This window comes from Oryctolagus cuniculus, chromosome 2, assembly GCF_051225735.1.
Source record: "Oryctolagus cuniculus isolate XC-2025 breed Fujian yellow rabbit chromosome 2, ASM5122573v1, whole genome shotgun sequence".
NCBI lineage: Eukaryota > Metazoa > Chordata > Mammalia > Lagomorpha > Leporidae > Oryctolagus > Oryctolagus cuniculus.
The window spans coordinates 125,925,505-125,948,926 of NC_142868.1; the positions used below are offsets into that span (position 1 = coordinate 125,925,505).

At 37.7% G+C, this 23,422-nt stretch overlaps 1 long non-coding RNA gene across 2 annotated transcripts in view; it reads right to left on the reverse strand.

Annotated features, from left to right (window-relative positions):
• LOC127488298 (uncharacterized) overlaps nt 1-23,422 on the reverse strand; it is a 187,926-nt gene that overhangs the window by 36,427 nt on the left and 128,077 nt on the right. For both annotated transcript variants that reach the window (XR_016230252.1, XR_007915906.3), the window contains exon 2: nt 2,210-2,288. This is a non-coding gene — a long non-coding RNA (uncharacterized LOC127488298). The remainder of the gene's footprint in view (nt 1-2,209; nt 2,289-23,422) is intronic.

A 23,422-nucleotide genomic window follows, 5' to 3' on the forward strand; every position in this document is an offset into this window, starting at 1 on the left:
GTATTGGCCTTTGCTCTCTTATTTGGATGTAGGAAAGAGAATTACTATTTTTTATAACTGTAAAGGATGTATATATATTATCTATACATTATATGATTAATGCAGTTCAAATTGGCAGACATCTCAAACATATCTAGTTTATTCATTTTCAGGTATAACTTTGTCAAAACTTCTAAATATGATAATCACCCACCTAGTAATCTCAAGTGTGAGAGGTGTCATTAATTCAGCTAAAAAAAATCAAAGATTTCATGATATCTCATCCAAATATCAAGCGATTGGAATATACATCACTAAATGTAGGATAAATGGCCAGAGATTCCACTGGCAAGCCAGCAATTGCATCATTTTTTTCTGGACTAAAGTTCATATCTATATAAATCTTCCATATAAACTGAAAGTAATCATTTCTCATATTCATCCCTCCCCACATCTTTTTTTCATTTGTTATTTAAAAGCTAATTTTTTAAAGGCTTTCTATGTTAGATAATAATGTCAGAAGATATAGATAGGTTTGGAATTCATAATAGTGTTATGGAAAAATGTTATTAAAATATATAACAAATAGTATAGAATGGTAAGAACCATATGTCTACTATTGCTGTCCTGTGAAATAACTGGAGAGGTTTTAGAAGTAAGTATCTCTTTTCCTGTTGTGCTTGCACTGAACTGTGAAAATTTGTCAAGGTCTCTGCACCTTCGTTTCCCTTTTTATAAGATAACAAATGGCAAAAGAGCATTCTATGTTTTGTGTTTGTTTGTATTCATGGATTGAGATCAAACAGGCAAAATTCTAAAGGTTTCCAAGGTATAAATATTCAAAATACTTATATACTAAATCTCCAAAGAAGTCTGTTTCCATTAGGAATAGAAAGTCTCAAACTGTGGCCTATGTGGTAGTACGTTTTAGTAAGTATAAACATTGTTTCCTCTGGTTCCAAAAATACATTCATACTCTACCAATAGAATAACTTTTATTCAAGCTTTATGTAGGTATGATTGACAAAAATTATATATATCTGAGGTATACAAGGTGATGATTTGATATATGTAGACATTATCAAATTAAAACTGCAATCAAGTTGATTAGCAAACCCGTCAGTATTAACTGTGTGTGAGTGTGTGTGGTAAGAACAATTAAAATCTTTGATCTAGAAGAGGTGTCTTCACTCAGGCACAGATTCAGCTACTAGTTAGTTATCAAACTAGTTGTTCGATAATAATTACAAAATTAATACTAATAATTGCTCCATTATTAAACTAGATTTGTTAATCCTAGATTTTCAATACACAAGAGAATGGATGACTTATAATGATGAATCAGATGAGTGATTACCCATTTGATGAATTTAACTAGTCTACTTAGACATGTGATCACTTTATATTTAGTATGAACATCAGTGAGGATTTGACTCTTAGAATTCTGTGCAGTAATCTCTTTGCCACGTGCCAGGTAAACTCAGGATTCCCAATACATTCAGGACCGATTACACAGAGGCAGGAGATTATTTAAGGATAGACCAAGTAGCTAGTATCATTGCTTAAGAGGTGTATTGAACTTGTTGGAGCATTTATCAATAAATAAGTATTACATACTGAAAATGTTCATGTAATTAAAAGACGAAATATAAAATTTTCCATTTTAACTATTAAAGATTTATTTATTTATTTATTTGAAAGTCAGTTACACAGAGAGACAGGGAGAGAGGTTTTCCATCTGGTGGTTCACTCCCCAGTTGGCCACAACGGTCGGAGCTGGACCTATTAGGAGCTAGTAGCCTCTTCTGGGTCTCCCACATGGGTGTAGGGGCCCAAGGACTGGGTCAGTCCTCCTACTGCCTTCCCAGGCCACAGCAGAGAGCTGGACTGGAAGAGGAGCAGCCGGGACCAGAACCGCCGCCCATATGGGATGCCAGCATCTCAGGCCAGGGCCTTAACCTGCGGTGCCACAGTGTGGGCCCCCATTTTAACTATTCTTAATATACAGTTTGGTGGTAATAACTATATTCACATTCACATGTAACCATCACCACCACCCATTTCCAGGATTTCTTTTCTAGTTAATATAGTTGAATTTTGTAGCCATTCTAGGATCAGAGTAAAAATGAAATTTTTTCTAATGCAGACCCTTGGAGGCAGTGGTGATAGATCAAATAATCAGATTCCTGGAACCCACATGAGAGACCTGGATTGCATTTCTAGCTCTTACCTTTGGTTTGGTCCAACTACAGCTTTGTGGGCATTTAGATACTGGGCCAACAGGTAGAAGAGCTTTCTTCTCTCCCCAACTCAAATTAAAAAAGAAAAGTACAGATTAAGGTTTACTTATACTCTTTTCTTTAAAGTTCTATAGGTTTTGACAAATGCTTAATGTCTGTATCACTTATAGAACCATACACTACAGTTACATCACAATTCAAAACACACAGTGTTTACTATTTAACCCTCTAACTCTCCCCCTTGCATAGTTTTGTCTATTCCTGAATGTCATAAACTTGAAATCATATCGTACATGATTTTAACACTGGTTTATTTCACTTTTCAATATGCATAAGATATGTCCAAAGTTTTTATGAATGGCTTGTTTTTTACGTAATATCTAAATAAATATAATGTAAATATCCAATTAAAATCAAGCTGAATAAGCATTCACAGGAAAAGTTTTCTTTTGCTTTGTACAGAAAAATTTTGAAATCAGTGGGTTAAAATGCTTAGTAGTCTAATTGCTAGATCTTGTAATAATATAAAGGATAATTTTGTTTAAAAATTCTTGCCATCAATGGTTGTTTCATACAGCAATTCTACCAGCAGGACTGAGAAGTAAATGTTATACCCTATCCTTGCCAGCTTTCAGATTTGAATAGTATAATGTATCTGTAATGGTGTGTCATTATTGTTTTGATTAGCATTTCTCTAATGATGAATGATGGTCAATAACTATAAGCTGATTTGACATATGCAGCACATCTTTAGTTAAACACCTATTCAGATTTCAGATTTTTTTAAAAAATTTTGGTTATTTAAAGACACTCTGGCAAAAGATCTCTGTGAGTGAGATCTCAGTGGAAAGAACAGGTCTTCAAAGAAGGAGGTACCTTTCTCTGAAGGGAGGAGAGAACCTCCACTTTGACTATGACCTTGTCTAAACAAGATAAGAATCGGAGAACTCAGAGGGCTTCCATAGCCTTGGAAACTCATGACTGGAGCATAGGGAGATTACTGATGCCATAGACAGGAGTGTCAATTGGTAAAGTCAACAACAGGAGTCACTGTGCACTTACTCCTCATGTAGGATCTCTGTCCTTAGTGTGTGTGCATTGAGATTTAATGCTATAACGAGTACTCAAACAGTATATTTCACTTTGTGTTTCTATGGGGGTGCAAACTGTTGAAATCTTTACTTAATGCATACTAAACTGATCCTCTGTAAAAAAAAAAAAAAAAAAAAAAAAGAAATTATCAACTCCCAACTTGACTCTCACTGGGATTAAACATGACAATAGGTCTGATCTGATTTCATCATCATTTAAAAAAAATCATCTATTATTTTTCACTTTATGTTTCTGTGTGGGAGCAAACTGTTGAAATCCTTACTTAATGTATACTAAGCTGATCTTCTGTATATTAAGATAATCGAAAATGAATCTTGATGTGAATGGAAGGGGAGAGGGAGTAGGAAAGGGGAGGGTAGTGGGTGGGAGGGACGGTATGGGGGGGAAGCCATTGTAATCCATAAATCGTACTTTGGAAATTTATATTCATTAAATAAAAGTTAAAAAAAATTTGGTTATTTATGATTTAATACTTTGTATACTATGCATACAAAACCTTTATCAGAGAAGTGTTTTGTCAATATCTGCAATATCTGCTCTCAGTCTGTGGCTTGTATTTTTATTCTCTTATCAGTGTCTCTTGCAGAGAGGAAACTCGTAGTTTTAGTCACATTCAACATTTTCTTTCATGATTTTTCCTTTTGCATTTTAAAGCTCATCTTGAAACAAAGATGACAGACTTTATAATTTTTTCCTAGGGGATTTTCATATATGTGTTTAATATTTAGGTTGATTATGTATTTTGAGCTACATTTTGTGAAAGGTACTCTTTATTTTGTTCCACTGATCTATTCTTTGATCAGTTTTCCTGTCTTAATCACTGGCGCATTGTAGTAAGTTTTGAAATCATATGGTGTAAGTTGTCAGTGATTTCATTCTTTGGTGTCTGGTTTATTCTTCCGCCTTTCCATACGAATTTAAAAATCCCTTTATCAAGAGTTACAAAATGGCTGATATTTTTATTGAGGATGTGTTGCAAATCATTCTATCCATGAACATGGAAACTCCCTCCATTTAATAGACTCATCAATTTATTGAGTTTTCATTTATTTGCTTATAAAAATCAGCATGTACATTTTTAGTTATATATCTAAATGTCGTCTTATTCAAATGGCATTTTGTTTTAAATTGTAATTGTTTAGTGCTTGGATATTGAAAACCAATTTATTTTTCTTAACTTTTTTTAATAGATTCATTTATTTGAAAGGCACATTTACAGAGAGGCAGAGGCAGAGGCAGAAAGGTTTTCCATCCTCTGGTTCACTCCTTAAATGGCCACAATGGCTGGAGCTGAGCTCATCCAAAGCTGGGAACCAGGAGATTGTTCTGGATCTCCCATGTGGGTGCAGGGGCCCAAGGACTTAGGCCTTCTACTGCTTTCCAAGGCCATAGTAGAGAGCTGGATCAGAAGTGGGGCAGTCAGGACTCAAACTGGCACCCATATGGGATGCTAGCACTGCAGGTGGCAGCTTTACCCGCTATGCCATATCACTGACCCCTCTTCATTAACTTTATATTTATTTATTTATTTATTTAGACAGGCAGAGTGGACAGTGAGAGAGAGACAGAGAGAAAGGTCTTCCTTTTCCGTTGGTTCACCCTCCAATGGCTGCTGCGGCTGGCGCAACACACTGATCCGATGGCAGGAGCCAGGTACTTCTCCTGGTCTCCCATGGGGTGCAGGGCCCAAGCACTTGGGCCATCCTCCACTGCACTCCCGGGCCACAGTAGAGAGCTGGCCTGGAAGAGGGGCAACCGGGACAGAATCCGGTGCCCCGACCGGGACTAGAACCCGGTGTGCCGGCACCACAAGGCAGAGGATTAGTCTAGTGAGCCGCGGTGCCAGCTTCATTAACTTTAAATCTTGATAATTTCCTACAGTCTTTTGTAAATTCCAAGCGTTATTTTTTCTTTCCCTTCTTTGTTGTTTTCTACATACAGAGATATATTCTGTAAACAAACACAGTCTTTACTAATTAGAGTGGATAACTTTTATTTCTATTTCTTGTCACATTGCACTAACAAGAAATTTCTATATAGAGTAGAATAGGAATAGTAAGAAGATATCCTTGTCTCTTTTCCAGTCTCAGAAGGAATCACTCTAGTTTCTTTCAATTTATTATAATCTCAACTGGAGGAAATTTATCAAGTTGTAGAAGTTCTCTCCTATTCCTACTTTGTTGAACTTTTATTAAGAAGGGTGTTGCATTTTGTAAAATGGTTCTCTGTCAATGATATAATAAAGTTTTTCTTTAGCCAGTTAATTTGGCACATCACACTAATGAACTGATTCCCAAACCTTCAACTAGGCTTACGTATGTGGAATAAACCCTACTATATGGTGATGTTTAGTTCTGTTTAATATTTTGTTAGAAGCATTTAGACCTTAATGCATGAACTATATTGTTCTGCAGTATCGTTTCCTCAATGCATTTATCTGGTTCCAGTGTTTTAGTACTTCTGGCTTTGTATGATAAATTGAAAAGTATTCATTTAAATTTTTTAAGAAAATTGTGAAATACTGGTATAATTTCTTCCTTTACTACATAGTTCCATTCATTAGCAAACCCATCTGGATGTGCTACTTTATGATTTGGAAGGTTATTAACTACTGATTCAGCTTCTTCAATGAATGTAGACAGGGAGTAGGCATTTAGTTAGTGGTTTACATGCTCAGATTCCAAATTGAGTGACTAGGTTTGATTCCTGGCTCCAGCTTCTTGGTAATGCAGACCTTGGTAGGCAGAGGTGAGGTGACAGTTGAAGTAATTGGGTCCCTGCTGCCTATGTGGGAGACCAAGATTGAGATCCTGGTTCTTAGCTCCCTCTTGGCCAGCCTTGATGGTTGCAGGTGTTTAGAGAGTGAACTAGCAGGTAGGAACCTGTCCATTATCTTTCAAATAGGAATCATTAAATAGCTATAGGCATATTCACATTGTAAGTTTAGGAGTTCATATTCATTTCAGATAAATTATTAAATTTATGGACATATGCTTCTTGATATTCTTTATTATCCATGCAGTTGCTAGAGATGACTCCTTTATTTATAATGTTAGGTGCATTTGTTATTTTCTGTTAAATCTGTAAGTAATTTTCTCTTGTTTTTAATTTATTTTTCATTTTTTTGCTTGATTCCTTTTAAATTGCTCTTCCTTATATAGCTTAATAAGTTAGAAGATGAAAATAATTTTCATCCTGTGTTCTAATACATAAATTTGATGCTACAAATACCCCCCAAGCACTGAATAGGCTGTACTGCAAAGAGTTTGAGAGACTGTATTTTCATATACAGGTTAAGTTCTGTTTTGAATTTATCTTGAGACTTACTTGACTCTTTCATTATTCATAAATATGCTATTTAATGTCTAAACATTTTCAATTTCTCTGTCCATCTTCATATTATCACGTATAGTGGTCTGAGAGCATATTTTGTATGGTTTCTATTTTAAATTTGTTGAAGTAGGTTTATGGTCTATAATGTAGTATGTCATTGTGGATGTTTCAGATAAGTTTCAGAAGAATATATGCTCTGTGGTTATTGAATTTTACATTCTACAAATGCCAAGTAGTTTGATAGTGTTCAAGTACACTCCATTCTTACTAAAGTTTTACCTCTTGATAGTTGAAGTTTGCAACAATCAGTCAATTTGTATTCTTTCCCTGCAGTTCCATCATTTTTTCTCTAAAATAGTTTAAAATTCTCTTTTTAGGTGCAATTATATTAAAGATTGTTTTTGGAAGAATTTTCTTCTGTATTACTTCCTGATATCCCTTTTGATATTCCATTATTTTCCTTACTCTGGAAGTCTGCTTTGTTTTGTTACAGCCAATCCAGCTTTCTTGTGATTAGTGTTAGCATGCTATGTTTTTGCCATCTCTTTAACCTATTTATGTCTGTAGTTTCCATTTACATTTGAAAATATTTTTTTTTTTATTTGACAGATAGCATTATAGACAGAGAGAAAGGTCTTCCTTCCATTGGTTCACTCCCCAAATGGCTGCTACGGCTGGTGCTGCACTGATCTGAAGCCAGGTGTTTCTCCTGGTCTCCCATGCAGGTGCAGGGCCCAAGCACTTGGGCCATCCTCCAATGCCCTTCTGGGCCACAGCAGAGAGCTGGACTGGAAGAGGAGCAACCGGGACTAGAACCCGGTGCCCATATGGGATGCCGGCACTGCAGATGGAGGATTAACCAAGTGAGCCACGGCACCGGCCCCAAGTTTTTGATCAATAGTAATTATACATCTTTCTGGGCTATTGTGATATTTTGGTACATGTCATATGTACTGATCAAATCAGGAGAATTAACATTTCCCCTTTTTTGTCATTATGAGTGAAGCCTTGAAACTCCTCTCTTCTGTTGTCTAAGAAAATATATAATTAGTCACCTCTTTTATGCTATGTAACACAAGCCAAGTCCACAAATAATATTCTTCTACTTTAAATTCTGAATAAGTTACTTATAATCATGTGTTCAATTTTCACCTAGCACCAGGAACTTTGCTGTCCCAGAGTCAGGGAAATGTTTTGCCCTTAGCCATCTAAGCTCAGGGCTGAGTCCTTCCTGGATACCAAACACTGATTAACAAGAGGAAAACGCATGCAAATTTTTATACAAATACAGACATGAATAACCAAAAATAAATGGATGTATATTGTTATGCTTAGGTTTGGGAACATCATTGGATGAGCAGAGAGCAGCCATTTAGCATAGCCATTAAGATACTACTTAGGATGTCAGCATTTCCTATCAGAGTGCCTGAGTTTGAGTCATGGCTTCACTCCTGATTCTGTATGCCTGCTCAAGTGTATCCTGTGAGCAGCAGGCAATGGCTCAAATGCTCAAGTCCCTGCTACTTGCGTGGAGACCTGGATAGAGTTCTGGACTCCTGACTTTATCTTGCCCAGAGCTAGCTCTCTGAAAGGTAGAAGCAGAACTATCTCCTATCTACTGCTTCCCTCCCAAACAAATACTCTAAAATATAATAAAAAACTTTAGAGGACAAAAGTATATCATCTAGGGGCTGGTGCTGTGGCTCACTTGGCTAATCCTCTGCCTGCGGAACCAGCATCCCATATGGACGCCGGGTTCTAGTCCCGGCTGCTCCTCTTCCAGTCCAGCTCTCTGCTGTGGCCCTGGAGGGCAGTGGAGGATGCCCCAAGTGCTTGGGCCCTGCACCCGTGTGGGAGACCAGGAGGAAGCATCTGGCTCCTAGCTTTGGATCAGCATAGCTCTGGCCGTAGCGGCCATTTTGGGGGGTGAACCAACAGAAGTAAGACCTTTCTCTCTGTCTCTCTCCCTCACTGTCTAACTCTGCCTGTCAAAGTATATAATCTAGTAGTAACAAACTAAAAACAGCCATTGCTTAGTAGCCTCTAAAGATCCTTTTTATATTTAGTTGTTTGTCCATTGGTTCATTACTTAAATGCCTAGAAGTCAGGAACTCAGTCTGGGTTTTCCATGTTGGTGGCAGAGACCCAATGACTTGAGCTATCACTTGTTCGCCAAGATGCACCTTAACAGGAAGCTGGAATCAGAAGCAGAGCTGAGACTTGAACTTGGGCACTTCCATTTGAGATGCTGACATAGCAAGTGGTAGCTTACTGCTGTGTCCAGTGCTGGCTCCTATTCAGATGCTTCTAGTGTCTGTCTGCAACTTCTTTCCTCTGATTATTAGATGCTACTTCTCACCACTAACTTGGATAAAGAAAGGGACATCCAACTGCAGGAAGCACATAGAACTCCTAATAGGTATGACCAAAAAAGATCTTCACCATGACACATTATAGTCAAATGCTCTACAGTAAAATAAAGATTCTAAAATGTACACCAGAGAAATGCTAGATTACTTTCAGAGGATCTCCAGTTAGACTCACAGCTGACTTCTCATCAGAAACCCTACAGACTACAAGAGGATGGAGAGATATATTACAAGTCTTAAGAGAAAAAAACCTGTTAACCTAGAATACTGTACCCTGCAAAGATCTCATTAATAAATGAATGTGACAAAAAGACCTTCCAAAACAAATTGAAAGAATTTGTCCATCCCTATAAATCAATCTTAAGGATGTGCTACTAACAGAAAGTCATCATTATGAAAGTATGTGAAGTCAGAGAATTTCAGTAAAAGTATAAAATACATCCAAACAATAGGAATATTTATGGGAAACATGGTGTGACCACATTTTTACTTATCAATATTAACCTTGAACACAAATGGCCTAAAAGCTCCAGTTAAGATACAGCCTGATGGAATGGATTAGAAAGCACTACCCATCTATTTGCTGGCTACAAGAAACATACTTCATACACAAAGATGTACACAGACTGAAGTTGCAAGGATGAAAGATATTCCATGGTAGTGGAAAGCAAAAATAAGCAGATGTAGCAATCCTCATATCAGGCAAAATAGATTTTAACACAACTACACAAAGAGACAAAGGGCATTATGTAATGATGAAGGGACCAATACAACAGGAAGATGTGACATAAATATATAAACACCCAATATCAGGGCACCTGACTATTTAAATCAAATGTTAAATGGATCCACAAGAAGACCTAGACCTCAATACAATAGCAATGTGGGACTTCAATATGCCATTTTCATCAATGGAAAAATCAACAATACAGAAAATCAACAGCAACAAAATAAAGAGCTAATGTGTGCTATGAACCAAGTGGACCTGATACCTACAGAACTTTGCATCCCCAGTTGTACAATACACATTCTTTTTGTCAGTGTATGGAACTTTCTCTAAGATAGGTCATATGTTAGGTCATAAAGCAAGTTTCAGCAAATTAAAAAAAAAAAAAAAAACAAAACTGGGGGCCCAGCTCTGTGGTGTTGTAGGTTAATCCTCAGCCTGCAGCACCAGTAATAGTCCCTGCTGCTCCTCTTCCCATTCGGCTTTCTTCTGTGGCCTGGGAGGGCAGTGGAAGATAGCCCAAGCCCTTGGGCCCCTGCACCCATGTGGGAGACCCAGAAGAAGCTCCTGGCTTTGGATTGGCGCAGCTCTGGCTGTTGCAGCCATTTGGAAAGTGAGCCAGCAGACAGAAGACCTTTTTCGTTGTCTCTCCCTCTCAATGTCTGTAACTCTACCTCTCAAATAAATAAATCTTAAAATACAGATAACTGAACTCAAACCATATATCTTCTCTAACCACAATGGAATAAAGTTAGAAATCAACAACTAAAGGAAGTTCAGAAAATATTTTTCCCATTGCTATTCAATATAGTTTTGGAAATTTTAACCAGAGCTATTAGGAAAGAAAAAAATAAGGGATACAAATTGGAAAGGAAACAATCACACTATCCCTGTTTGCAGATGGCATGATGCTATGTAGAGTAATCAAAAGACTCCCTAAGAAATTATTAAAATTCATAGTAATTTGGCTAAGTTGCAGAATATAAAAGCAATGCACAAAAATCAATGGCCTTTAAATACACAGACAGTGCTATGGCTATGAAAGAACTTGTAAGACCAGTTCACTCACAGTAGCTTCAAAAATACAAATACCTTGGCATAAATTTAACCAAGGATGTAAAACATATCTCTACAATGAAAATTACAAAACATTAAATAGAAGACTCAAAAAATAGAGAATAAAATCTTTCATATTGATATTCATTGATTGGAAGATTTAATAACATCAAAATGTCCATTATCAGAGCAATTTATAGATTCAATTGACTCCCAATCAAAATACTAACATTCTTCTCCAATCTGGAAAAAAAAATGCTAAAATTCATATAGAAATATAAGAGCCCCTGACTAGCTAAAGCTGTCTTAAGCAACAAAAACTAAGCAGGAGACATCAAAATACCAGATTTCAAGACATACTATATGACAAGTTAGAATAAAAACAGCCTGGTACTCAAACAAAAATATACATGTAGACCAATGTAACAAAATAGGAACCCCAGTAATTAATACACACACCTATAACCAAGTGATCTTTGAGAAACTAGCTAAAATCAATTGCTGGAGAAAGGACAGTGTCTTCAACAAATGATGCTGGGAAAATTGGATCTATGTGTATAGAATATGAAATAAAATTCCTACTTTACACCTTACACAAAAATCAACTCCTGATAGATAAAAGATCTGAAGCTATGATCTGATAGCAGATTAGAAGGGGAAAACTTCAAGGAAACTCTGTAAGACATTAGTGTATGCAAAGATTACTTATAAGATATCCCAGAAGCACAGGCAATCAGCAAAAAATACACAAATGGGAATGCATAAAGCTAAGAAGATTCTGCACTGCAAAGGAAACATTAAAGTGAAGATGTGACTGACAGAATTGGAGAAAATATTTTTGAACTATGCAACCAATAAAGGAGTAACATCCTGAATTTATAAAGAGCTCAAGAAGCTCAGCAACAACAAAACAATCCAGTGAAGAAATGAGCAAAGGATATGAACTGGCATTTTTCAGTGGATGAAACTCAAGTGGCCAACAGACCCATGAAAAAATGCTCAGGACACTAGCAATCATGGAAATGCAAATCAAAACCACAGTGTATTTTCACTTAACCCAGTTAGAGTGGCTGTGGTACAAACAAAAATATACAAATAGCTATAAATGCTGGCAAGAATATGAGGAAAAAGTTACCCTTATCCACTGTTGGTGGGAATGCAAACTAGTACAGCCATTATGGCATACAGTATAAAAATTCCTCAGAGATCCAAAGAAAGATCTATCATGTAATCCAACCATTCTATTTTTGGGGATTTACTCAAAGGAAATGAAATCAGCATATGGAAGAGTTATTTGTACCCTCACCTCAGTTTACCATAGCTTAGATGTGGAATCAACACATGTCTAACAAAGGAGGACTGGCTAAAGAAAATGTGGTATAGTACATACTGTGGAATACTACTCAGCCATAAAAAATAATTAAATCCTATCTTTTGTAACAAAATGGAGACAACTGGAAATCACTATCCTTAGCAAAACTAGTGTCAAAAAGACAAATATCATTTTCTGATATGTGGCAGCTAATATAGAATACAGAATAATGTATAGGAGTTAAATGATCATTTTAGGATGTGATTGTCATTTTTAGCTCGTGTTTATACTATTGTGGAACTGTGGTCTTCCTAGTTTTTTGTTGAATATTAGTGGTGAATAAAATCTGTAAATATAGACTAAATTAAAATTATATCCTTTCAAAAACTGATTAAGAGAGGGGAGGGAAGGTGTGGTATTTAATAGAATCAGTGGAGTGAGAGAAGTTTGGTTGTCTTCTTGAAACTTTACCTAGAGAATACATAGGCTAAGCCTCTACCCAAGACCCCAGTTTCCCTCATGGTCATGGGTTCGAGTACTGGTTTATCCAGCTCCTTGCTAAAAGCCTGGGAAAAACAATGGAAGGTTGCTTAAGTTCTTGGGGCCCTGCTTCCATGTGAGAGACTAGGAAGAAGCTCCAGCCTCCTGGCTTTAGCATGGCCCAGATCTGGTGAGTGAATTAGAAGATGGAAGATGTCTGTCTTTCAAATAAAAAATCTTTCAAAAATATGTTTATAAAAAATTAGGAAATAAAAAACATCCTAAGTATTCTTGTCATATACAATACTTACACAATTATTTTGAGTATATAATATCACTTTCATTTATCTACACTATAATTTTAATTCATTCTGTATTCTTGGACTATTAGGCATTTTCTAATTATTAATAATTATGATTTTGGCATGGGGACTTTATGAAGTATCATTGTGAAGTAGAAGATTTATGGGCATTTTAAATGATTCTGAAAAATATTATCAAACCAATCCCAAAAAGTTTTTTTCAATTAAGATTAAGTCAATGACTCAGTATAGGCTGTTAGCATTTATTATTGGCCTCTTAAAATCCATGCTAATTTGAGAGTTGAAAATGGTAACATTTTTGCTTTGATTTACTTTTTCTAAGAAATTCTCTACTTATTGTCTCCTGAGTATCTAGAATGTGATGCCTGTGGTTCTAAATTGGAGATATCAAAATGAACGAAGATATTTTGGTGGGAAGGGATTTAGGCCATAACTGGAAAATAACAGACCATCTCAAAACATTTCCTGATACAGGATAGAGAAAGTTTGCTAAGCAGAATAATGGACATAATGGACTCAATCTCTGGAACCTGTACATATGCTGATTCCTATGACAAAAGGGAATTTGTAGACATGGTTTTATTAAGGATTTGGAGATAAGGAGATTGTCCTGGAATATTTCAGTGGGCCCAGTGCAATACAATAGTCACTACTATGTAAAAGGAAGGAAAGAGTGTGAGAATGAGATTTGAATATGTGACTACATTGTAGACAGAAGCCAAGGAATAACAATGGATACTACAATATGGAAGACGCCAAGAATGGAACTATCAAGAGGAAAATCTAAGGAATGGAGCCCTATTGAAGTTTGAGAGACTTGTATTCATTTTTCCTCCAGGAAAACCATAGTAATCAAGCATGTGACAGGAGTACAAAAGGTTTAAATGCAAACATTATTTTCAAAGAAACTCATTTTTAGAATCTTTCAATGCATAACAAATAAGAATTCTAGAAACTGTAAGCAGAGAGACTCCACTCTTATCTTTTGCCCTAGTCAAATTTTTGTTTTATCTTTATTTTTCCTTTTAACCTATATGTCACAGTTGAGAAAGGGGGCTTATAAAGCCAGACTTTAGGAGCTTCCTCAAATCTTCTAGAAGTTGACACAAGGTTTACAAATGACAGCTGCCTATAAGCAGATTAGACAGATGATGTGAAAGCTGTAGAAGCTGTGGTAAGTTCTCCATGATCAAAGTGCTGTTAACATCTAATGGGATGAGGGCTGGAAGGGGGGTAGCTGTGCTACCTTCAGTTGCTCCGGGATATGGTAAAAATGAAGGATTATGTTTCCACAGGTCTGACGGAAATGTTCATCATAGGAGCTTCAAAACACAACTGTGGGCTACCATCTTACCAACTCAAGGTAGGAAGAAGATGCCATGTGCCCTGCTGTCAGCACTGTTACCCGAGAGGGGATTCCACAGTCACTCACTGACTTTTACTTGAGCTGGAGAGCCAATTGGGGTCTGAGTAACTGGGAGGCTTGGAGCAGAGAAGCTGCATTGCTTTCCTTCCTCCCCTCCCCCACCCCACATGTAGTGCCAAAATAGACAGTGAAACATCACACAATGTGCCTCCATTCAGCTCCTACAAGCATCACAGTTGGAGTCAGGGCAACATGCAGGGCAAAGGACAGATCCCCTGCATCCTGCAGCTGTGGGAGTTGTCAGACGTTAGCCCCAGAGCTATGCTTACACACTGTAGGTGAGGCAGGCGGATTTGCTTAAGCCTCTGGGGGCTAACACCAGCAACAGTGCATAAAAAAAGCCACTCCCTGTAGGCAGGCATACAGGTTAAAATCAGGTTTGTGAACTGGAAGACCACGCCTTCACCATGCCCCTGTGTGACCTCATGCCCCTACCGGGCCACACCTGGGTGCCCACCAGCCAATCAGCTTAATTAATCACTCCCCTTTGGAAGTGGGTTAAAAGCCTGGGACACTGTGTGTCTGGCCTCTTGCTAGGAGCGGGCTGGCTGTAGCCCTGCGCCCCCAGGGCGCATGGCCTTCAGGCCACCTGCCTAGGCTTCCTGGCCTAAATGCTCCTCCATGTGGCTGGTTCCTGGTGCTCAGTATGAACCCAGATTTACCTCTCTCTTAGATAATGCTCTCACTCTCTTATGATTTCTTTCACTAAATAAAAGCCTAAAATATACCATGATGCTTCATTTATCTGTGCCGGTATTTAGAATTCTTCTCTAAACATGAGGCAAGAACCCTCTCAGTGTTATTAATATTGGGGATTAATAAGCATGTGGTGATATCATGTGGCATCCCAGATGGCACTTCTAGGGAACTTTAATGGGCCACATTCTTGTATAGATTTTAGGGGGTCATTCCTGATTTCACCATTACCTTGGAGATGTGGGTAATGATCCCACTACATCCTGCAACATTAGGACTGTTAACAATTCATTGTTAATTTCTCAGAGCCACTCAATCTACCCGGTGGGTGTAGGGAGGAACACACCTGCATTCCACTCTCTGGACTCATTCCCTCTGTAGTTAAAATCTCCTGTATACCTTGAAGTCACTCCATAGTATTGGAACAGGTTTGACTTCACATACTCTAGCCCTAGGATAAGAGATGTTGGTATTATAACCCACAACACCAGCTGGACTCTCCTAGCAGGATATGAGGAAAGGTCCATCTGTATCACACAGTCCCAGAGCCACAGCAGCTGGTACCACAAGCCCTGGCATCACGCAAGCATGCCAGTAGGACAATGGGCAGCCACCCTTGTTTCCCTCAGCACCAGCAACAAGTCCATGGCTATCACATTCACCAAGGAGACTGACACCAAATTCTGTGTGGGCCAAAGATACACACCCAAGAAAACCCTTATTTATCTCAAAGCCACACATCTATCCCTACAACCTGCAGAAGACTAGAATAACGTGTCTCCTGTAGACACAGCTGACATTGACTAAGACAAGCAATCACTAAGACTACATTCCTGGGCCCATGTTGAACACAAGCCAAAATAGGCCAAGTGATACCATAAATTCCAGTTAACACATTCACTCTTTTCCATTAAAACCTACTCCAAAAAGAAAATGGGATGAGCACATCAGATGGGTAGACTTCAGTGTGGGGACACAGGAGACATCAAGCAAGATAGTGTGATGCCTCCAAAAGAACACAATACTCCTCCAGAATTAGATCCTGAACTGAAGGAAATCTATGAAATGACAGAAATCATATTCAAAATAATGATTTTAAGGAAACTCAACAAGATGCAAGGGAATACAGATACATTAAAGAAATGAGGAATAGATGAGTGACATTATTGAAAATATTACTAATGAGACATAACTCATTGAAAAGAACCAAATAGAAATTCTTATTATGAAATCTTCAATTAGTGAAGTGAAAAATACAATAGAGAACTTTGATATCAGGATAGACCAAGTTTAAGGAAGAATTTCTGACTTCAATGAGACTTCCTAAATAACCCAATCACACAAAGCAAAGAGAAAGGAATTTAAAAGAATGAGAAAATTCTATGTGAAATATGGGATACTGTTAAACAAACAAATGTTCTTATTATAGGTATTCCTGAAGGAGGAGAAAAGGGCATTGAGAACCTGCTAAATGAAAAAAATAGTTGAAAATGCCCCAGGTATTGAAAATGATATTGACATCCAGACATAAAAAGCTCAAAGAACCCAAAGCTAACTCAACCAGAAAAGGTCTTCTGCAAGGCATATTATTGTCAAATTTTCAAAAGTGAAAGACAAGCAAAGAATCCTAAAAATGGTAGGAGCAAAATGTCAAGTTACATATAAAGGAAAACCAATTAGATTAACATCAGATTTCTCAGTGTTAACCTCACAGGACATTGGAGAGTGGGATGGTATACTCAAGGCCTTTAATGGGGAGAGAGAGGAAAAAAAAAAAACCCATTCCAATTAAGAATAGTATGTGCAGCACAGCAAACCTTTAAAAGTGAAGGAGAAATATTTTCCAAGTAAGTAAAAAGTGAGAGAATTCACCACCACTAGACCAGCATTACAGGAAATTCTGAGGGGTATACTGCATTAGAAGTAAAGATGAAAAACAGGTCACCAACAAATTCACTAACAGCAGGTAGAATTAGAATCATCCAATTAACACAATGACAGGTTTTTGTTCCTATGTATCAATACTAACCCTGACTTTAAGTGGGTTAAAATCAATCAAGAGAGGCTGGCTAAATATTAAAAAAAAAAAAATACAACCCCACTATATATTGGCTACAAGAAAATCACTTTAGTAAGATACAGACTGAAAGTGAGGAGTTGGAAAAAGGTATACCAGACAAATGGCTAGCAAAAGCAAGTAGGTATATCTATTCTGATATCTGATAAAACAGATTATAAACCACAAACTTTAAAAAAGTAAAAAGATCAAGAAGGAAATTATATTTTAATAGAAGGTAATATTCAGGAAATAGACATAGTACTCATAACTATGTATGCCCCCAACACAAAATTACCCTAATGTATATAAAAATATTATTATTCCTAATGGGAGACCAAAATGCCAATACAGTAATGCTGGCTGACTTTACCACCCCAGTCTCATCAATGGGCAGGTCACCAGGACAGGAAATAATAAAGATACATTGCAGGCAAAACATATAGGAAATGGAGCTAATAGACATTTATAGGATATTTCACACAACAGCTACAGAATACACATTCTTCATCGGCGCATGCAAAATTTTGTAGGATAGACCACACATTAGGACTCAAATCAATTCTTTGCAAATTTAAAAAGACTGAAACCATGTCATGTGTTTTCTTAGACCATAAAGGAATAAAACTTGAAATTAACAAAAATAGAATACTCGTAAATTCTTGGAAATAAAAAAACCTTGTTACTAAATGATCAATGGGTCATGGAAGAAGTTAAAATGGAAATAAAATTTTTAAATAAATGAAAATTACAGCACACCACATCAAAACCTGTGCGATGCAGCAAAGGCAGGATTAGTATTAAGTGCTTACATTAAAAATGAGAAATGTCTCAAAGATTTAATGTCTCAAAGATCCACAATATTAGATGGACCTCTGCCAAACTTTCTAGGATGCCAGCACTAATTTGATACCAAAATGAAAAATATGACATGAAAAGTACAGACCTATATCCTTAATGAACATAGATGCAAAGAACCTCTACAAAATACTCGAAAATCTAATCTAAACCCCTTAAAAATGACCATACAGCACAATCAAGTGTGATTTATCTCAGAAATGCAAGGGTGGTTCAATATTTGCAAATAAATAAATATCAGTATAAAGAAGAACAAAAAAAAGAACAAAAAATTATCAAATTTTTCCCACATCTATTGAGATAACTTAACACTGTTTCATGATAAAAACTACAGTTGATATTGAAAGACCATTCCTCAAAATTATAAAGGTTATCTATAACAAGCCAACAGCCAATATTATTCTCAAAGAGGAAAAGCTAAAGCATTTACCCTGAGATCTGGACAAGACAAGGATGTCCACTTTCACTGCTCTTTCTCAATATATCACTTTAAGTTTTAGTGAGACCAACTAGGAAGGTGAAATACAATTTCTCATTCAATTATTGTTTATACCCATTGTCCATATTCCCACTAAATGCATGTTTTTGCTTTTTGTTTAAACTTATTTAGTGAAATATTAAGGCTTTTTTTGGTAATGCAAATTTAAACTTATCTCAAAAAACTACAAAAAGACAATGAGGAAGGGCAGGAAACAAAGGGGGGGGAAGGTGGGAGGAAGGGAATATCATTATGTTCTTAGAATTGTATTTACAGGTGCCGACTCCATGGCTCATTTAGTTAATCCTCTACCTGCAGCATTGGCATCCCGTAAGGGTGCCGGGTTCTAGTCCCAGTTGCTCCTCTTCCAGTCCAGCTCTCTTCTGTGGCCCAGCAGGGCAGTGGAGGATGGCCCAAGTCCTTGGGCCCTGCACCTGCATGGGAGACCAGGAGAAACACCTGGCTCCTGGCTTCGAATCAGTGCAGCACCAGTCATGGCAGCCATTTGGGGATTGAACCAATGGAAGGAAGACCTTTCTGTCTCTCACTGTCCATAACTCTACCTGTCAAAAAAATGAAAAAAAAAACTGTATCTATAAAGCACATTGAATCTGTTAAAAATTAGTTAAAATTTAAAAATTAAATAGGTAAGAGACATCTCTGTGGGGAAGATGGTGGTATAGCAGCAAGGTGTGCAGTGTCACGCACAGAAATTGATGAATAGAGGGGACAGTCAGGCGACGAAACTACAAAAGGTTGGCTAGAGTGACATGGGAACACGCCAGAGTGTAGGGGTCCACCCTAGGGCAGGTAGAGGGGCCCAGAACTGCAGAAAGAGAATGAAAAAAAAGAACCAGTGGGGGAACTACAGTAGCCACCACCACCGGCACCCCTGCCTCTGACCCACCTTGGGACAGACAGGTGAGACACACACATGGTTGAGTGATGAAGAAAATCAAAAAGTGAATAGCTCCCGAGCAAAGTGGCACAATCCAGGGAGAGGAACTGAGAGATTGGGGGGAGGTGGAGACACTGAGGGATCCTGGTGTGTTCAATCAGAGCTGCAGCAGACAGAACAGCCATCTTATTTGTTTACATTTGGGCATGAAAGAGGGTGGGCTCTGCATTCGCCCTCTGAATGAGGGAACTTCAGTGGTAGGGAGTGACTCCCCACTCGTTGTGCATGGGGTACAGTGACAGGGGACTGAAAAATGAGGCCCAAGCACTTTAGGGCAAACAAAGGAACAGGGAAACTGGCCCCAAGGGGTGGAGGTTGGCACCTAAAAGCCCTTGTACCAGCCTACTTAAGTTACAAGAAATAAACAAATGCTAGAAGGTAGAACTGCCTGCTTACACTGGCTATCGGTACAGACCCATAGCAGCCCAAAGTAGAGGAAAATCAACCTGCAAATTAATCCAAACAGAAATGCTGAAGAACTAAGGAAAAATCCAGAATAAGAGTATAGAAGAACCTATAAACTCACCAATAGAGCAGTCTAAACCATCCGTAATAGAGGCTGAAGAAGAATTTGACGTCATGCCAGAAAAAGAATTCAGAAAATTAATAATCAGATTACTTAGAAGTAATGAGAAGCAGATTCAAAATCTGAACAAGAAGCACACCCAAGGATTAGAGATCCTAAAGAAAAGCCAGAATGAAATACTGGAAATGCAAAACTCAATTGACCATATAAAAAACACCATGGAATCCCTCAAAAATCGAACAGATGAAATAGAAGAGCAAATATCAGAACTCAAAAACAAACTTCCAAAAATAATACATCAAAACACAGGAAGAAATTATAAAATTAAAAAATACGGTTTGATACCTACAAAATTCAATCAAATGTTGTAATGTCAGGATAATAGGAGTCCCTGAGGGTGTGGAAAGAGAATGGATTGGAAGGCGTTTTCAATGAAATAATATCAGAAAACTTCCAACAGTGGCAGATTGATAACAACCAAATTCAACAAGTACTCAGGAGCTCAACAAGTTAGACCAGAAGAGAAATTCACCGCAACACTCAGCTCAGTGAAACACAAAGAACAAATCCTAAAATGTGCCAGAGAGAAATGACAAATCATATTTAGGGATAATTTAATCAGACTCACCCCAGACTACTCATTGCAAACAGTACAAACAAGGAGACAATGGCATGATATATTACAAGTTTTAGAAGACAAACAATGACAACCTACAATACTATACCCTGCAAAGCTGTCATTTATGAATGAAAGGCAAATAAAGATCTTCCAAGACAAACAAACTGAAAGAATTTGTATCCTCTCATCCAACCCTACAACACTGACTCAAAGAGGTGCTGCACACAGAAACACAAAAACAAGAACTTCACTGTAAAAAAAGGTGAATGTAGAAAATGACACAACTAAGCTACGAACAAATCTTAAAATACATAAACACCTCGTTTAAGGAAACATGACTGGAAAAAGACAGTACTTAACAATAGTCACACTGAATGTAAATGGCCTCAACTCTACTACCAAAAGACACAGACTAGCTGATTGGATCTAAAAAGGGAATCCATCTATATGCTGCCTTCAGGAAACACACCTAATCAGCAAAGATGCATGCAGACTGAAAGTGAAAGGATGGAAAAAGATATTCCAAGCTAACAGAAATCAAAAAAGAGCTAGTGTGGCCATCCTAATATCAGACAAAATAGACTTTAACACAAAAGCTATTAAAAGAGACAAAGAAGGGCATTATATAATGGTTAAAGGGTCAATGCAGCATGAAGATATTACTATAATAAATGTATAAGCACCTAATTACAGGGTGCCTGGCTACTTGAAATAATTACTAAAGGACTTAAATGGAGATATAGACTCAAATACAATAGTAACAGGGGATTTCAACACCCCACTCTCACCAATGGACAGATCAACCAGACAGAAAATCAACAAGAAAACAAGAAAGCTAATTGACACTATAGACCAAATAGACCTAGTAGATATCTTTAGAACCTTTTGCCCCACAGCCACAGAGTTCACATATTTCTCGCCAGTACATGGAACATACTCTAGGATTGACCATATGCTAGGCCATATAGGGAGCCTCAACAGATTCAAAAAAATTGAAACTATACCATGCATCTTCTCAGATCATAGCACAGTGAAACTCGAAGTCAACAACCCAAGAATCTCTACACCATATGTAAACACATGGAGAATGGACAACATGATTCTGAATGAACAGTGGGTCATAGAAGAATTCAAAAGATTTCTAGAAACAAAAATGACAGCACAACCTATCAAAACCTGTGGGATACAGCAAAAGCAATGCTAAGAAGAAAGTTTATAGCAATTGGTACCTATATCAAGGAGCTGGAAAGGAACCAAACAAATGACCTCTCCATTCACCACAAGGATTTAGAAAAACAGTAGCAAATCAAACCCAAGCCCAGCAAAAGAAAATAAATACTAAAGATTAGAGAAGAAATAAACAGAATTGAAACCAAAAAAAAAAAAAAAAAAAAAACAATACAAAAGATCAACAAAACCAAGGGCTGGTTCTTTGGAAAAATAAACAAAATAGACACACTGTTGGCCCAACTAACCAAAAAAAGCAGAGAGAAGACCCAAATCTGTAAAATTAAAGATGGTAATGGAAATGTAACAACAGACACAACAGAAATAAAAAGAATCATCAGAAACCACTACAAAGAGATGTATGCTAACAAATTGGGGAACCTGGAAGTAATGGATAGATTCCTGGACACATACAACTTTCCTAAACTGAGCCATGAAGATATAGAAAACCTGAACAGACCCATAACCATGAAATAAATTGAGTCAGTAATAAACACACTACTGAAAAAGAAGAGCCCAGGACTGGATGGCTTTACCACTGAATTCTACCAGACATTTAAAGAACAACTAACCCCAGTTCTTCTCAAATTATTCAAAAAAATTTAAAGGGAGGGAATCCTCCCAAATTCTTTCTACGAAGCCAATATCACCTTAATTCCTAAAGACACAACAGAGAAAGAAAACTATAGACCTATCTCCCTGATGAACATAGATGCAAAAATACTCAACAAAATTCTGGCAAACCGAATCCAACTACACATCAGAAAGATCATTCACCTGGACCAAGTGGGATTTATCCCTAGTATGCAGGTATGGTTCAATATTTGAAAATCAATCATTGTGATACAACACATTAACAAATTGAGAAACAAAAATCATGATTATATCAATAGATGCAGAGAAAGCACTTGACAAAATACAACACCCTTTCATGATGAAAACCCTAAGCAAACTGGGGTTAGAAGGAACACTCCTCAACACAATTAAGGCAATTTATGATAAACTAATGGCCAGCATCATATTGAATGGGGAAAAGTTGGATTCATTTCCATTGAAAACTGGCACCAGACAGGGATACCCACTCTCACCATTGCTATTCAATATAGTCCTAGAAGTTTTAGTCAGAGCCATTAGGCAAGAAAAAGAAATTAAATGGATACAAATGGGAAAGGGGGAAGTCAAACTATCCCAATTTGCAGGTGACATCATCCTATATGTAGGGGATCCAATAAATTCCTCTAAGAGACTATTGGAGGGCCGGCGCCGCGGCTCACTAGGCTAATCCTCCGCCTTGTGGCGCCGGCACACGGGGTTCTAGTCCCGGTCGGGGTGCTGGATTCTGTCCCGGTTGGCCCTCTTCCAGGCCAGCTCTCTGCTGTGGCCCGGGAGTGCAGTGGAGGATGGCCCAAGTACTTGGGCCCTGCACCCCATGGGAAACCAGGATAAGTACCTGGCTCCTGCCATCGGATCAGCGCAGTGCGCCGGCCGCAGCGCGCCGGCCATGGAAGCCATTGGAGGGTGAACCAATGGCAAAAGGAAGACCTTTCTCTCTGTCTCTCTCTCTCACTGTCCACTCTGCCTGTCAAAAAAATAAAAATAAAAAAAGAGAGACTATTGGAACTCATAGAAGAGTTTGGTAAAGTAGC